Source organism: Anomaloglossus baeobatrachus, chromosome 3 (genome assembly GCF_048569485.1).
Source record: "Anomaloglossus baeobatrachus isolate aAnoBae1 chromosome 3, aAnoBae1.hap1, whole genome shotgun sequence".
NCBI lineage: Eukaryota > Metazoa > Chordata > Amphibia > Anura > Aromobatidae > Anomaloglossus > Anomaloglossus baeobatrachus.
Window position 1 is genome coordinate 21,727,580 of NC_134355.1, and position 17,333 is coordinate 21,744,912.

Here is a 17,333-nt window from a genome sequence, read left to right on the forward strand (position 1 = left end):
CATTTCCAGTACAGAAGATACCAGGATAGTTTTACTTTGAAGCTCTTCATAGCATTTTGTGTATTATCCACTTTGACCACTAGGTGGCGCATGAGCACATTATTTGCTGATTCCATCATTGATGTTCTGCACTTTAGCACTCCAAGAGGTCAGCGGTGGAACTGCAAGTGCTGCACATACTTATGGTGTGGTCGGTAGTGCCTGCGTGTGTGCAGTGATGATGGCAGCGGTAGTGTCTCTCTCTCCCGCTCTCTCTTTTTTCTCTCTCTTGTTTTCTCTCTCTTTTTTCTCTCCTTTTTTCCTCTTTTTTCTCTCTTTTTCTCTTTCTCTCTCTTTTTTTCCTCTCTTTTCCTCTCTTTTTCTCGTTCTCTTTTTCTCTCTCTTTTCTCTCTTTTTCTCTCTCTCTTTTTCCTCTTTTTCCTTTTTTCCTCTCTTTTTCTCTCTCTTTTTCTCTCTCTCTCTATTTCCTTTTTCCTCTTTTTTCCTCTCTCTCTCCTTCTCACTTTCCATCCCTCTCTTTTTCTCTCTCTTTTTTCTATCTCTTTTTTTCTCTCTCTCTTTTCTCTCTCTCATTTTCTCTCTCTCATTTTCTCTCTTTTTCTCTCTTTTTTCTCTCTTGTTTCTCGCACTTTTTCTCTCTTTTTTCTCTCTCTTTTTCTCTCTTTTTTTTGCTCTCTCTCTCTCTTTTTCTCTCTTTTTCTCTTTTCTCTTTTTTCTCTCTTTTTCTCTCTCTTTTTTTTCTCTCATTTTCTCTCTCAATTTCTCTCTCTTTTTTCTCTCTCTTTTTCTCTCTCTTTTTTTGCTCTCTTTCTCTCTGTAAAAAAACAGAAGAGAAACAACTCTCTTTTTCTCTTTTCTCCTTTTTCTCTCTTTTTCTCTCTCTTTTTTTCTCTCTCATTTTCTCTCTCAATTTCTCTCTTTTTTCTCTCACTTTCTCTCTCAATTTCTCTCTCTTTTTTTCTCTCTCTTTTTTTCTCTCTTTTTCTCTCTCTCTTTTTTCTCTCTTTTTCTCGCTCTCTTTCTCTATCTGAATTTCCAGTCTGTCACGTTCAGTTTCCCTCACTCCCGATCACATGACTCCAATGCCCGCCCATCATTTCAAGTGACAGGATCCTGTAAAATAACACATGCGTTTCTCTTTAGAAAAACAGGATCCGATTTTGCAGCAAAAAAATGTTCAGGACGTGTGTGAAAAAAACGTAGTGTGAAAGCCGCCTTATCAGAAGAAAATAACTTTACATGAAAATTTCAAATTATGATTCTTTGTGCAATTGTAGCAGAGCTGAGTTTGTCATTTATTAATTTAAATGATATGCAATAAGTTGTGCTCCCGTGATTGTACACATTATTGACAGTAAAGCTAATGATTCAACTAATAGAACTATTGCATTTTGGCCACTAGGTGGTGCATGCATTTGTGTCGCCCTGGGCAAGCCAGGGGACACAGGTCACACACCACCACACCCTACATCCCAGGTAGAAACATCTAAGCTAACCAAAAATCCTTGTTGCCTTCCTCCAGAGGCTGATGATTCACACCAGGGGGCGGGCCAGGCGGTTGGCTCCGCCCACCGAGGAGATCACAGCTCTGGAGGCGGGAGAAACCAGGCAGTCAGCTCAGGGACGAGCTTGAGTAAACAACAGAGTCAGCTCAGGGAAGAGCTTGAGTGAGGAGCAGATAAGCTAAGTGAAAGTAAAGAAAGAAAAGTAGTAAAGGAGGAAAGCAAGAGTGGTGACAGAACAGAAGGAGTGTGCAAAGCCTGAGGAGTCCAGCTAAGTGCAGGGCAGGTCAGCAAGGTCAGCAACGGCGGTGACTGTCTGGAGGGGGACCGTTTGGAAGTTCCTGGAAGGACCCCGTAGGCTGTGTGCCCGGCGGTCTGGAGCAGTGTTCCGAAGGACAGTCAGCACCAGGGCAGGGGCCTCTCGGACCCCGGCAAGGCTTGGAGTCGCCACAATTTGCCGAATCCGTCAGTGAAGGGGACGTAGATCCCCCAACAACCAAGTCCCGATTGAAGGCAACAGTCCAGCCAGTGTAAAAGAGACACCGCCACCGCCAAGGCACAAGTTTCTTAGGGCCAGCGCCTGCGGGCAAAGAGTAGAGCTCCCCCAGTCCAGCTTGAAGCCGGGGAGCGGGTTACCGGTGGGGACCCATCGCAACCAACAAGTACACCAAGGTGCTAGGAAAAGGGACATCACCGTCATCTACCGGGAGAGCAATTGCAGCCGTCCGTGGGACCGTCTTACCAGCCGTCTGGTTTACCGTAAAAACTGTGTCAACGTCTCAGGCTGAGTGAGTACCACAGTGCCGCAAGGCACAGCGCTGCCCCCGCGTCCCCGCGCCCACCAGGCCCTGCACCTCCCAAGCCATCACCGGGCCCCGGGATCACCAACCCCTACCCATGGAGGGGCAACACAACACCTGGCTGCTCCGCATCACCATCCCCGGGATCCCCGTATTGAGCAGCGGTGGTGAAATCACCACAACCGTGGGTGGCGTCACGGACAATAAACAATCCCCACACCCAACAACCCCCTTTCACTCATGGGCGAGGAGTGCCGCTCGAGAAACCCCCAGGATCCGGCCTACAGCTCGAGCCACCACTGAGCAGCGGCCGCCGGACCCGAGCAGAAGGGGTGAGCGTAGTGTGCTGACACCCTCCTCCCCGCCCGCGACAACTTGGCGTCACGAACAGGATCTTACCGCTCTGCCGTCTGGTAGAGGTGCGCCTTGTTACCGCCGGAGGTATCCGGCAGAAAAATTTCAGAAGCCGCCATCTTTGGCGCGAAAAGTTCCCGCTCGAGCGTCTTCTCGAGTAGTAGAGGCGCGAAGGCCAAAACCCCGCCCCGAGAGAGGAGGGGCCGGAAAGAGCTAAGGGGGACGCGATGGCGGCTGGCTGCATGTAGCTGCAGTTATAAGAGCAGAGACGCCAGGACTCTGCAGCAATACTGGGTTCCTGGAAGGCACGATTGCCAAGATGTACGATCCAACTCCCAACGAGGAAGCCCCCGCGCCCGGCACGGCGACGTGGTTGAGGGACCGGACCGTCCCGCTGAGTAACCGTCTGCAGGCTCATATGCAACTCCTCCTGGAGGAGTGGGAGACCGACATGGCGGACGTGGTGGCTGCTATGTGGAGACGCGAGGCAGAAGAGGATTTGGAGGAGCAGGTAAGCGACCCACGCCCCTGTATTCCTGAGGGATCGGCCGTTAGAGCTGAGGGGCTCGGCCGGCTTCCGCTCACCCTACCTCTCTCCCTGCTACCCGTAATAGCTGCTGCCGCCCCACCATTAGGCCCGCTACCTGCCCAACCAGTAGCGATACCCTGCCCAGCCGCTCCGGCGGACCAGCCGGCTGCAGACGTCCGGGACGTCCCTGAAGTACACCAAGGGGAACCGCTGGAGCCGCGGCCCCATAACAGCATGGTGCCAGAAGTCCCAGCAGTGACTGTGCCAGACCCTGAGCCTGGAACCGTGGCCTGGATGAAGGCCCGGGTGATTCAGTTCCACCAGCGTCAACAGGAACAAATCCTCCAGATGATGGAACAGTGGACCAGTGAGGTGGAGATGCTGACTACGACTACCCCGATGTACGGAGGGGGAATGGATGTAGCAGAGTCGACTGGTGACCCATGTCCCTATGTCCTACCTGGACCGGCCGCTACGGCTGAGGGGCCCGGCCTAGTCTCGGCCTATGCATCGCCCTTGCCGTTACTTATGGGGCGCCTCAGTATGAGCTCGCCTACTCTGCTGCTCCATGCTACCGCAGAAGGGGCTGAAGTGTTGGATGCTGGAGGCCAGGAGGCTGCGGCAGCTGGCGGCAACCCGCCTGACGCAGGAACAAGAGGTGATGACTCCTACCCCAGCCTCGGGTCCGCTGTTGAGTTTGAAGAAGCAAGTGAGCGTTCCCGCTATGTAGGAGGCCCCGTGGTTGTCCATACCCCGCGTACCGGTGGAAATGTGTACCGGGTGCCCCTGTCACCGCAGGCATGTCAGTGCATGTTTGATGTGCTGGTGGCAGAGGATGGGTCCGCCTCAGCAGAAAAGTACGAGTAGGGCAGCGGATGTCCGTTGTCCAGTCCCCGTTGGGACCACCACTTTGTTTGTTTAAAAGTTTGAAAAAGTTTGAAAGAATGATGAAGATGATTACCGAGTACCTCACCTGATTTGCTTTGTGATTGAACCGGCCGGAACCGGCACCGTTGTCCCTGTGGGGTCCGTTTAAAAAGTGTTTTTGCATGGAGGACTTTCCATGGACAAGCCCGTGAACTTGCAGGGCACCCACAAACGTTAAGTGGCTTGTAAATATGTTGTTTGCCATTACCGTTTTCCGCAATGCCGCCTCCGGAGAGGCAGGTTGGAGGGAGGGCCCTCAGCAGAGCAGGCTGGGGCCCAGCCACCAAAGGAACCGGTGGCTACCCTCTGGAGGGAAGGACAGATCCCGCTCGGGTACCGTGTGCTGGACTGTGGGTCAAGGGGTGCTGCCTGGGCTTTAGGGGCAGCATCAGGGCCAGGTTGCTTGGGTGGGAGAGAGCGGAAACCGTAACCGTAAACCGTTATGCAACGTTAAAGAAATGTGCCTCCCGTCTTGGGAAGAGTTATTAAAAATGTAAATATGTTATATTATTATTATGTTATCTTTTACAGAAAAATAAATCCGGTGTTGGACGGCAGCCCGCGGACGGTCTGCATTTTGCTAAGGGGGAATGTGTCGCCCTGGGCAAGCCAGGGGACACAGGTCACACACCACCACACCCTACATCCCAGGTAGAAACATCTAAGCTAACCAAAAATCCTTGTTGACTTCCTCCAGAGGCTGATGATTCACACCAGGGGGTGGGCCAGGCGGTTGGCTCCGCCCACCGAGGAGATCACAGCTCTGGAGGCGGGAGAAACCAGGCAGTCAGCTCAGGGATGAGCTTGAGTAAACAACAGAGTCAGCTCAGGGAAGAGCTTGAGTGAGGAGCAGATAAGCTAAGTGAAAGTAAAGAAAGAAAAGTAGTAAAGGAGGAAAGCAAGAGTGGTGACAGAACAGAAGGAGTGTGCAAAGCCTGAAGAGTCCAGCTAAGTGCAGGGCAGGTCAGCAAGGTCAGCAACGGCGGTGACTGTCTGAAGGGGGACCGTTTGGAAGTTCCTGGAAGGACCCCGTAGGCTGTGTGCCCGGTGGTCTGGAGCAGTGTTCCGAAGGACAGTCAGCACCAGGGCAGGGGCCTCTCGGACCCCGGCAAGGCTAGGAGTCGCCACAATTTGCCGAATCCGTCAGTGAAGGGGACGTAGATCCCCCAACAACCAAGTCCCGATTGAAGTCAACAGTCCAGCCAGTGTAAAAGAGACACCGCCACCGCCAAGGCACAAGTTTCTTAGGGCCAGCGCCTGCGGGCAAAGAGTAGAGCTCCCCCGGTCCAGCTTGAAGCCGGGGAGCGGGTTACCGGTGGGGACCCATCGCAACCAACAAGTACACCAAGGTGCTAGGAAAAGGGACATCACCGTCATCTACCGGGAGAGCAAGTGCAGCCGTCCGTGGGACCGTCTTACCAGCCGTCTGGTTTACCGTATAAACTGTGTCAACGTCTCAGGCTGAGTGAGTACCACAGTGCCGCAAGGCACAGCGCTGCCCCCGCGTCCCCGCGCCCACCAGGCCCTGCACCTCCCAAGCCATCACCGGGCCCCGGGATCACCAACCCCTACCCACGGAGGGGCAACACAACACCTGGCTGCTCCCCATCACCATCCCAGGGATCCCCGTATTGAGCAGCGGTGGTGAAATCACCACAACCGTGGGTGGCGTCACGGACAATAAACAATCCCCACACCCAACAACCCCCTTTCACTCACGGGCGAGGAGTGCCGCTCGAGAAACCCCCGGGATCCGGCCTACAGTTCGAGCCACCACTGAGCAGCGGCCGCCGGACCCGAGCAGAAGGGGTGAGCGTAGTGTGCTGACACCCTCCTCCCCGCCCGCGACACATTCTCTAATGCCATCATTGATTTCCAGCTATTTAGCAACAGGTAAGATGTGACATTGCAAGTGATGCACATAATTCTAATTAGAAGATATAAGATATATGCATTAATGATTGTCTCAAAATACATGATTTATGTTACATATGTAAGTGTATAGTTTGTTAAAGTTAGTTGTATCTGCAGTACCATGCCTGACCACTGGGTGTGCTATACTGAGAAAACATCAGCTCAGGCACAAGTTATGGAATGCTCCACAGCGCCATCTTGTGGCTTTAATTATCATTTCAGTCACTGACATTTTCTGTTTGTGACCAGTGGGAGATGGCAATTTTCTGTCTACTGTCTCTACAGTTGTGATTGCTGTGTGAGTACCATAACCGAGAGGAGAGCTGAAAACTCAAAAATGATGAATTACAAAAATGATTGATTATCATGATCCTGACCTTCAGACTTTTCTGCTCAGTAAAAACGCTGATGAGCAAAAGGGTAACAATGTTTTGCACCTTTGCCTTTCAGGCTCCATATCTCACCATCCACTACAGCTCTGAGCCTGAGACGACCTTGATTTTATGGATAATCATCTTGGCTTCTCATACAGAAATGTGACTTGCAGCTATTTAGCATATGATTAGTTATGTAGATTCTTGTCATGTCACTGCATTGTTACTGTTTTGCTTCTTAAAATCTATATTTTAATTTTCATTATTTGTGTATTCCCCTTTGGATCCTTTTGGGCTCCCCATCAGATTCAAGCATGTCAGGACCGATATCTGCTCCCAGATCTCGTCTCCACGTTCCCAGTGTTGGTGTATACTGGTTAGGTCTCTTCTCCACGTTCCCAGTGTTGGTGCATACTGGTCAGGTCTCTTCTCCACATTCCCAGTGTTGGTGTACACTGGTCAGGTCTCTTCTCCATGTTCCCAGTGTTGGTGTATACTGGTCAGGTCTCTTCTCCACATTCCCAGTGTTGGTGTACACTGGTCAGGTCTCTTCTCCATGTTCCCAGTGTTGGTGTATACTGGTTAGGTCTCTTCTCCACGTTCCCAGTGTTGGTACATACTGGTCAGGTCTCTTCTCCACATTCCCAGTGTTGGTGTACACTGGTCAGGTCTCTTCTCCACATTCCCAGTGTTGGTGTATACTGGTCAGGTCTCTTCTCCATGTTCCCAGTGTTGGTGTATACTGGTCAGGTCTCTTCTCCACATTCCCAGTGTTGGTGTATACTGGTCAGGTCTCTTCTCCACATTCCCAGTGTTGGTGTATACTGGTCAGGTCTCTTCTCCATGTTCCCAGTGTTGGTGTATACCGGTCGGGTCTCTTCTCCATGTTCCCAGTGTTGGTGTATACTGGTCAGGTCTCTTCTCCACGTTCCCAGTGTTGGTGTATACTGGTCAGGTCTCTTCTCCATGTTCCCAGTGTTGATGTATACTGGTCAGGTCTCTTCTCCACGTTCCCAGTGTTGGTGTATACTGGTCAGGTCTCTTCTCCATGTTCCCAGTGTTGGTGTATACTGGTCAGGTCTCTTCTCCACATTCCCAGTGTTGGTGTATACTAGTCAGGTCTCTTCTCCAGGTTCCCAGTGTTGGTGTATACTGGCCAGGTCTCTTCTCCAGGTTCCCAGTGTTGGTGTATACTGGTCAGGTCTCTTCTCCACGTTCCCAGTGTTGGTATATACTGGTCAGGTCTCTTCTCCATGTTCCCAGTGTTGGTGTATACTGGTCAGGTCTCTTCTCCAGGTTCCCAGTGTTGGTGTATACTGGTCAGGTCTCTTCTCCATGTTCCCAGTGTTGGTGTATACTGGTCAGGTCTCTTCTCCATGTTCCCAGTGTTGGTGTATACTGGTCAGGTCTCTTCTCCATGTTCCCAGTGTTGGTGAATACTGGTCAGGTCTCTTCTCCATGTTCCCAGTGTTGGTGTATACTGGTCAGGTCCCTTCTCCACATTCCCAGTGTTGGTGTATACTGGTCAGGTCTCTTCTCCACGTTCCCAGTGTTGGTGTATACTGGTCAGGTCTCTTCTCCACGTTCCCAGTGTTGTTGTATACTGGTTAGGTCTCTTCTCCACGTTCCCAGTGTTGGTGTATACTGGTCAGGTCTCTTCTCCACGTTCCCAGTGTTGGTGTATACTGGTCAGGTCTCTTCTCCACGTTCGCAGTGTTGGTGTATACTGGTCAGGTCTCTTCTCCATGTTCCCAGTGTTGGTGTATACTGGTCAGGTCTCTTCTCCACGTTCCCAGTGTTGGTGTATACTGGTCAGGTCTCTTCTCCATGTTCCCAGTGTTGGTGTATACTGGTCAGGTCTCTTCTCCACGTTCCCAGTGTTGGTGTATACTGGTCAGGTCTCTTCTCCATGTTCCCAGTGTTGGTGTATACTGGTCAGGTCTCTGCCACACATTCCCAGTGTTGGTGTATACTGGTCAGGTCTCTTCTCCACATTCCCAGTGTTGGTGTATACTGGTCAGGTCTCTTCTCCACGTTCCCAGTGTTGGTGTATACTGGTCAGGTCTCTTCTCCACATTCCCAGTGTTGGTGTATACTGGTCAGGTCTCTTCTCCATGTTCCCAGTGTTGGTGTATACTGGCTGAGGTCTCTTCTCCACATTCCCAGTGTTGGTGTATACTGGTCAGGTCTCTTCTCCATGTTCCCAGTGTTGGTGTATACTGGTCAGGTCTCTTCTCCACGTTCCCAGTGTTGGTGTATACTGGCTGAGGTCTCTTCTCTACATTCCCAGTGTTGGTGTATACTGGTCAGGTCTCTTCTCCATGTTCCCAGTGTTGGTGTATACTGGTCAGGTCTCTTCTCCATGTTCCCAGTGTTGGTGTATACTGGCTGAGGTCTCTTCTCCACATTCCCAGTGTTGGTGTATACTGGTCAGGTCTCTTCTCCATGTTCCCAGTGTTGGTGTATACTGGTCAGGTCTCTTCTCCACGTTCCCAGTGTTGGTGTATACTAGTCAGGTCTCTTCTCCAGGTTCCCAGTGTTGGTGTATACTGGCCAGGTCTCTTCTCCAGGTTCCCAGTGTTGGTGTATACTGGTCAGGTCTCTTCTCCACGTTCCCAGTGTTGGTATATACTGGTCAGGTCTCTTCTCCATGTTCCCAGTGTTGGTGTATACTGGTCAGGTCTCTTCTCCAGGTTCCCAGTGTTGGTGTATACTGGTCAGGTCTCTTCTCCATGTTCCCAGTGTTGGTGTATACTGGTCAGGTCTCTTCTCCATGTTCCCAGTGTTGGTGTATACTGGTCAGGTCTCTTCTCCATGTTCCCAGTGTTGGTGAATACTGGTCAGGTCTCTTCTCCATGTTCCCAGTGTGGGTGTATACTGGTCAGGTCTCTTCTCCACATTCCCAGTGTTGGTGTATACTGGTCAGGTCTCTTCTCCATGTTCCCAGTGTTGGTGTATACTGGTCAGGTCTCTTCTCCATGTTCCCAGTGTTGGTGTATACTGGTCAGGTCTCTTCTCCATGTTCCCAGTGTTGGTGAATACTGGTCAGGTCTCTTCTCCATGTTCCCAGTGTTGGTGTATACTGGTCAGGTCCCTTCTCCACATTCCCAGTGTTGGTGTATACTGGTCAGGTCTCTTCTCCACGTTCCCAGTGTTGGTGTATACTGGTCAGGTCTCTTCTCCACGTTCCCAGTGTTGTTGTATACTGGTTAGGTCTCTTCTCCACGTTCCCAGTGTTGGTGTATACTGGTCAGGTCTCTTCTCCACGTTCCCAGTGTTGGTGTATACTGGTCAGGTCTCTTCTCCACGTTCGCAGTGTTGGTGTATACTGGTCAGGTCTCTTCTCCATGTTCCCAGTGTTGGTGTATACTGGTCAGGTCTCTTCTCCACGTTCCCAGTGTTGGTGTATACTGGTCAGGTCTCTTCTCCATGTTCCCAGTGTTGGTGTATACTGGTCAGGTCTCTTCTCCACGTTCCCAGTGTTGGTGTATACTGGTCAGGTCTCTTCTCCATGTTCCCAGTGTTGGTGTATACTGGTCAGGTCTCTGCCACACATTCCCAGTGTTGGTGTATACTGGTCAGGTCTCTTCTCCACATTCCCAGTGTTGGTGTATACTGGTCAGGTCTCTTCTCCACGTTCCCAGTGTTGGTGTATACTGGTCAGGTCTCTTCTCCACATTCCCAGTGTTGGTGTATACTGGTCAGGTCTCTTCTCCATGTTCCCAGTGTTGGTGTATACTGGCTGAGGTCTCTTCTCCACATTCCCAGTGTTGGTGTATACTGGTCAGGTCTCTTCTCCATGTTCCCAGTGTTGGTGTATACTGGTCAGGTCTCTTCTCCACGTTCCCAGTGTTGGTGTATACTGGCTGAGGTCTCTTCTCTACATTCCCAGTGTTGGTGTATACTGGTCAGGTCTCTTCTCCATGTTCCCAGTGTTGGTGTATACTGGTCAGGTCTCTTCTCCATGTTCCCAGTGTTGGTGTATACTGGCTGAGGTCTCTTCTCCACATTCCCAGTGTTGGTGTATACTGGTCAGGTCTCTTCTCCATGTTCCCAGTGTTGGTGTATACTGGTCAGGTCTCTTCTCCACGTTCCCAGTGTTGGTGTATACCGGTCAGGTCTCTTCTCCACGTTCCCAGTGTTGGTGTATACTGGGCAGGTCTCTTCTCCATGTTCCCAGTGTTGGTGTATACTGGTCAGGTCTCTTCTCCATGTTCCCAGTGTTGGTGTATACTGGCTGAGGTCTCTTCTCCACATTCCCAGTGTTGGTGTATACTGGTCAGGTCTCTTCTCCATGTTCCCAGTGTTGGTGTATACTGGCTGAGGTCTCTTCTCCACATTCCCAGTGTTGGTGTATACTGGTCAGGTCTCTTCTCCATGTTCCCAGTGTTGGTGTATACTGGTCAGGTCTCTTCTCCACGTTCCCAGTGTTGGTGTATACTGGCTGAGGTCTCTTCTCCACATTCCCAGTGTTGGTGTATACTGGTCAGGTCTCTTCTCCACGTTCCCAGTGTTGGTGTATACTGGGCAGGTCTCTTCTCCATGTTCCCAGTGTTGGTGTATACTGGTCAGGTCTCTTCTCCATGTTCCCAGTGTTGGTGTATACTGGCTGAGGTCTCTTCTCCACGTTCCCAGTGTTGGTGTATACTGGTCAGGTCTCTTCTCCATGTTCCCAGTGTTGGTATATACTGGTCAGGTCTCTTCTCCACATTCCCAGTGTTGGTGTATACTGGTCAGGTCTCTTCTCCATGTTCCCAGTGTTGGTGTATATTGGTCAGGTCTCTTCTCCACATTCCCAGTGTTGGTGTATACTGGCTGAGGTCTCTTCTCTACATTCCCAGTGTTGGTGTATACTGGTCAGGTCTCTTCTCCATGTTCCCAGTGTTGGTGTATACTGGTCAGGTCTCTTCTCCACATTCCCAGTGTTGGTGTATACTGGTCAGGTCTCTTCTCCACGTTCCCAGTGTTGGTGTATACTGGCTGAGGTCTCTTCTCCACATTCCCAGTGTTGGTGTATACTGGTCAGGTCTCTTCTCCATGTTCCCAGTGTTGGTGTATACTGGTCAGTTCTCTTCTCCACGTTCCCAGTGTTGGTGTATACTGGTCAGGTCTCTTCTCCACGTTCCCAGTGTTGGTGTATACTGGTCAGGTCTCTTCTCCATGTTCCCAGTGTTGGTGAATACTGGTCAGGTCTCTTCTCCATGTTCCCAGTGTTGGTGTATACTGGTCAGGTCCCTTCTCCACATTCCCAGTGTTGGTGTATACTGGTCAGGTCTCTTCTCCACGTTCCCAGTGTTGGTGTATACTGGTCAGGTCTCTTCTCCACGTTCCCAGTGTTGTTGTATACTGGTTAGGTCTCTTCTCCACGTTCCCAGTGTTGGTGTATACTGGTCAGGTCTCTTCTCCACGTTCCCAGTGTTGGTGTATACTGGTCAGGTCTCTTCTCCATGTTCCCAGTGTTGGTGTATACTGGTCAGGTCTCTTCTCCACGTTCCCAGTGTTGGTGTATACTGGTCAGGTCTCTTCTCCATGTTCCCAGTGTTGGTGTATACTGGTCAGGTCTCTTCTCCACGTTCCCAGTGTTGGTGTATACTGGCTGAGGTCTCTTCTCCACATTCCCAGTGTTGGTGTATACTGGTCAGGTCTCTTCTCCACGTTCCCAGTGTTGGTGTATACTGGGCAGGTCTCTTCTCCATGTTCCCAGTGTTGGTGTATACTGGTCAGGTCTCTTCTCCATGTTCCCAGTGTTGGTGTATACTGGCTGAGGTCTCTTCTCCACGTTCCCAGTGTTGGTGTATACTGGTCAGGTCTCTTCTCCATGTTCCCAGTGTTGGTATATACTGGTCAGGTCTCTTCTCCACATTCCCAGTGTTGGTGTATACTGGTCAGGTCTCTTCTCCATGTTCCCAGTGTTGGTGTATATTGGTCAGGTCTCTTCTCCACATTCCCAGTGTTGGTGTATACTGGCTGAGGTCTCTTCTCTACATTCCCAGTGTTGGTGTATACTGGTCAGGTCTCTTCTCCATGTTCCCAGTGTTGGTGTATACTGGTCAGGTCTCTTCTCCACATTCCCAGTGTTGGTGTATACTGGTCAGGTCTCTTCTCCACGTTCCCAGTGTTGGTGTATACTGGCTGAGGTCTCTTCTCCACATTCCCAGTGTTGGTGTATACTGGTCAGGTCTCTTCTCCATGTTCCCAGTGTTGGTGTATACTGGTCAGGTCTCTTCTCCACGTTCCCAGTGTTGGTGTATACTGGTCAGGTCTCTTCTCCATGTTCCCAGTGTTGGTGTATACTGGTCAGGTCTCTTCTCCACGTTCCCAGTGTTGGTGTATACTGGTCAGGTCTCTTCTCCACGTTCCCAGTGTTGGTGTATACTGGTCAGGTCCCTTCTCCACGTTCCCAGTGTTGGTGTATACTGGTCAGGTCTCTTCTCCACGTTCCCAGTGTTGGTGTATACTGGCTGAGGTCTCTTCTCTACATTCCCAGTGTTGGTGTATACTGGTCAGGTCTCTTCTCCATGTTCCCAGTGTTGGTGTATACTGGTCAGGTCTCTTCTCCATGTTCCCAGTGTTGGTGTATACTGGCTGAGGTCTCTTCTTTACATTCCCAGTGTTGGTGTATACTGGTCAGGTCTCTTCTCCATGTTCCCAGTGTTGGTGTATACTGACTGAGGTCTCTTCTCCACATTCCCAGTGTTGGTGTATACTGGTCAGGTCTCTTCTCCATGTTCCCAGTGTTGGTGTATACTGGTCAGGTCTCTTCTCCACGTTCCCAGTGTTGGTGTATACTGGCTGAGGTCTCTTCTCCACATTCCCAGTGTTGGTGTATACTGGGCAGGTCTCTTCTCCATGTTCCCAGTGTTGGTGTATACTGGTCAGGTCTCTTCTCCATGTTCCCAGTGTTGGTGTATACTGGCTGAGGTCTCTTCTCCATGTTCCCAGTGTTGGTGTATACTGGCTGAGGTCTCTTCTCCATGTTCCCAGTGTTGGTGTATACTGGTCAGGTCTCTTCTCTATGTTCCCAGTGTTGGTATATACTGGTCAGGTCTCTTCTCCACATTCCCAGTGTTGGTGTATACTGGTCAGGTCTCTTCTCCATGTTCCCAGTGTTGGTGTATATTGGTCAGGTCTCTTCTACACGTTCCCAGTGTTGGTGTATACTGGCTGAGGTCTCTTCTCTACATTCCCAGTGTTGGTGTATACTGGTCAGGTCTCTTCTCCATGTTCCCAGTGTTGGTATATACTGGTCAGGTCTCTTCTCCATGTTCCCAGTGTTGGTATATACTGGTCAGGTCTCTTCTCTATGTTCCCAGTGTTGGTATATACTGGTCAGGTCTCTTCTCCATGTTCCCAGTGTTGGTGTATACTGGTCAGGTCTCTTCTCCATGTTCCCAGTGTTGGTGCATACTGGCCAGGTCTCTTCTCCACATTCCCAGTGTTGGTGTATACTGGTCAGGTCTCTTCTCCACATTCCTAGTGTTGGTGTATACTGGCTGAGGTCTCTTCTCCACATTCCCAGTGTTGGTGTATACTGGCTGAGGTCTCTTCTCCACATTCCCAGTGTTGATGTATACTGGTCAGGTCTCTTCTCCACGTTCCCAGTGTTGGTGTATACTGGTCAGGTCTCTTCTCCATGTTCCCAGTGTTGGTGTATACTGGCTGAGGTCTCTTCTCCCCATTCCCAGTGTTGGTGTATACTGGGCAGGTCTCTTCTCCACGTTCCCAGTGTTGGTGTATACTGGTCAGGTCTCTTCTCCACATTCCCAGTGTTGGTGTATACTGGTCAGGTCTCTTCTCCATATTCCCAGTGTTGGTGTATACTGGTCAGGTCTCTTCTACACGTTCCCAGTGTTGGTGTATACTGGTCAGGTCTCTTCTCTACATTCCCAGTGTTGGTGTATACTGGTCAGGTCTCTTCTCCACGTTCCCAGTGTTATATACTGGTTTCTTCACTTGGGAATGTATGCAGCTTAGTCTTCATTTCTACCCACAAGTGTTGAATTGGGTTGAGGTCTGGGGACTGTGGGGCAATCCAGCTATTCTACTTCATCGTCATTGCACCATTTCTTCCCCAATCTCGCCGTATCATCGGGTCGTTGTTCTGCTGGAACACTATCTCGTCTTTTCATACCCATAGTACTCGAGGGTATGAAGTAACTCGTCTTGTAGGATCCTCACATATAGCTCAGCATTGAGACCACCATCCATCCTGGTCAAGTATCCAACTCCTTTGGCAGTAAACATCCCCATATCATCAGGCTTCCTCCACTGAACTTCACAGTTCCTTCCATTTCTCGCCTCTTTTTCTCTTGTTTCTTCCAGACCCATTTCCCTCCATTAGAGCAGTCTATTGACCTTCATCTCATTGCTCTAAATCCCCAGTTTCCAATCTTCCACTTTTTGCACTGTTTTGTAAATTCGAGCCTATGCTTCTTATGATGATATTGAAGTTGCGGCTTCTTCTCCTCTTTTCGGGCCACCATTCCACACTTATGTAACATGTGTCGCTTGGTTCTTGCATGGACGTCTGTGACTTCACTATTATGGAGCAGACGAGTCGCCTCCACTGCCGGGTGTCACCAGAACTGATAGACCTTGTGATGAGCCGCCTCCACTGCCGGGTGTCACCAGAACTGATAGACCTTGTGATGAGCCGCTTCCACTGCCGGGTGTCACCAGAACTGATAGACCTTGTGATGAGCCGCCTCCGCTGCCGGGTGTCACCAGAACTGATAGACCTTGTGATGAGTCGCCTCCACTGCCGGGTGTCACCAGAACTGATAGACCTTGTGATGAGCCGCCTCCACTGCCGGGTGTCACCAGAACTGATAGACCTTGTGATGAGCCGCCTCCACTGCCGGGTGTCACCAGAACTGATAGACCTTGTGATGAGCCGCTTCCACTGCCGGGTGTCACCAGAACTGATAGACCTTGTGATGAGCCGCCTCCGCTGCCGGGTGTCACCAGAACTGATAGACCTTGTGTTGAGTCGCCTCCACTGCCGGGTGTCACCAGAACTGATAGACCTTGTGATGAGCCGCCTCCACTGCCGGGTGTCACCAGAACTGATAGACCTTGTGATGAGTCGCCTCCACTGCCGGGTGTCTCCAGAACTGATAGACCTTGTGATGAGCCGCCTCCACTGCCGGGTGTCACCAGAACTGATAGACCTTGTGATGAGTCGCCTCCACTGCCGGGTGTCTCCAGAACTGATAGACCTTGTGATGAGCCGTCTCCACTGCCGGGTGTCTCCAGAACTGATAGACCTTGTGATGAGCCGTCTCCACTGCCGGGTGTCTCCAGAACTGATAGACCTTGTGATGAGTCGCCTCCACTGCCGGGTGTCACCAGAACTGATAGACCTTGTGATGAGCCGCCTCCACTGCCGGGTGTCACCAGAACTGATAGACCTTGTGATGAGTCGCCTCCACTGCCGGGTGTCACCAGAACTGATAGACCTTGTGATGAGTCGCCTCCACTGCCGGGTGTCTCCAGAACTGATAGACCTTGTGATGAGCGACTTGTTGTCTCCGATATTTTTGCCTGAACGTCACCTCTTGGCTTTTGGATGGATGGACGAATTTCATTTCTTATTCTTCCACCTGCCATGGCCTAACATGATGCAGTTTGGCAATTTTCTTGGAAGTGAGACGACTATCAATGAGCTGGATGATGATGTGTCTCTTTTCTTGGGAAATCTTCATCATGGCAGCTTCTTGATTCCAATCAGTGCCTTTTCTGTTGGGAATCAACCTAATAACACACTGAGCTATTAGGGAATGTGAGAACAGGTTGTAATTTGTAGTATACAGGAAGGAAAAGAGCAAAACAGTAACAATGCAGTGACCCGAGGAGAATCTACATAACTAATCATATGCTAATTAGCTGTAAGTCACATTTATGTATGAGAAGCCAAGATGATTGTCTATAAAATGAAGGTTGTCTCACGCTCAGAGCTGTAGAGGATGGAGAGATATGGAGCCTGAAAGCCAAAAGATCAAAACATTGTTACCCTTTTGCTCATCTCTGTATTCTTTTCTTTCCTACACATACATTAATACCGCATCTTGCTGACATTTTCCACCGCTAATACTATAAAACTTTTTTTATCGTGAACATCTATTCTGCAGAATCATTACATTCACATCAATTATCAATTATTTCTAGGGGCGGCCGAATAATTACAGGAAAGTGAAATTTATTCTCCCTGATGATGGAATAGAATTCTGAGCCAATTTTGTCATTTTCCATTCAATACCTGAGTATTATAAACTGAATTACGTATAATGGAAAAGATATAAGGACCTGGAGGCGCCCGGGAGGGGGTGAACAGCTCATTTTTGTCACTTTCAGACCCTATATTGGCCATGTCTGATAAAATGTGCTGAACAGTTTGACCTCATTGGGGATAATGTCCCTATAAAATTAAACCTTTACTGTATTAATTCTTGCCTCCGTTTTGCAGAAACTGAAGATTAATTAAATATGCTAATTAAAGTGGATGCTACATCTGGGAGTGGCCAAGAGGCTCAGCGCACTGCTCCGCCCATTTGTTTTGCATGTCCCCGCCTACTTCACTGATGATTGACAGAGCTGGAGAAAAAATTACATATGAATGAAGTGTAATCAGTGCAGAGGTGAGAAGTTCTACATTTTGTAAATACACTTTCACGTACTCAGCTTTTTCAAAGTTTGCATTTAGTGTCCATGAATTAGAGCAAAGACTGATACAATGTAGCAAACTCCCAGCTGCTCTGATGTGTGAAGTTCCCAGAGTGTGGTGTAGTCTGGATACAATTGTATCTATCTCACAGCTGAATAGACCTTGTGCACATGGTGCACTTTTTTGGTGCAGTTTGTTGCCCAAATCTGCATGCCTATCCTTTTCCCAGCAAAGTCTATGAGAATTCAGAAATGCTGTGCGCACGTTACT

The 17,333-nt window shown here is 49.9% G+C and overlaps 1 protein-coding gene across 1 annotated transcript in view; it reads right to left on the reverse strand.

Annotated features, from left to right (window-relative positions):
- The window catches only part of LOC142294877 (calpain-13-like), a 174,005-nt gene that overhangs the window by 94,711 nt on the left and 61,961 nt on the right, over window positions 1-17,333 (reverse strand). The gene's annotated exons all lie outside the window — the stretch shown is intronic.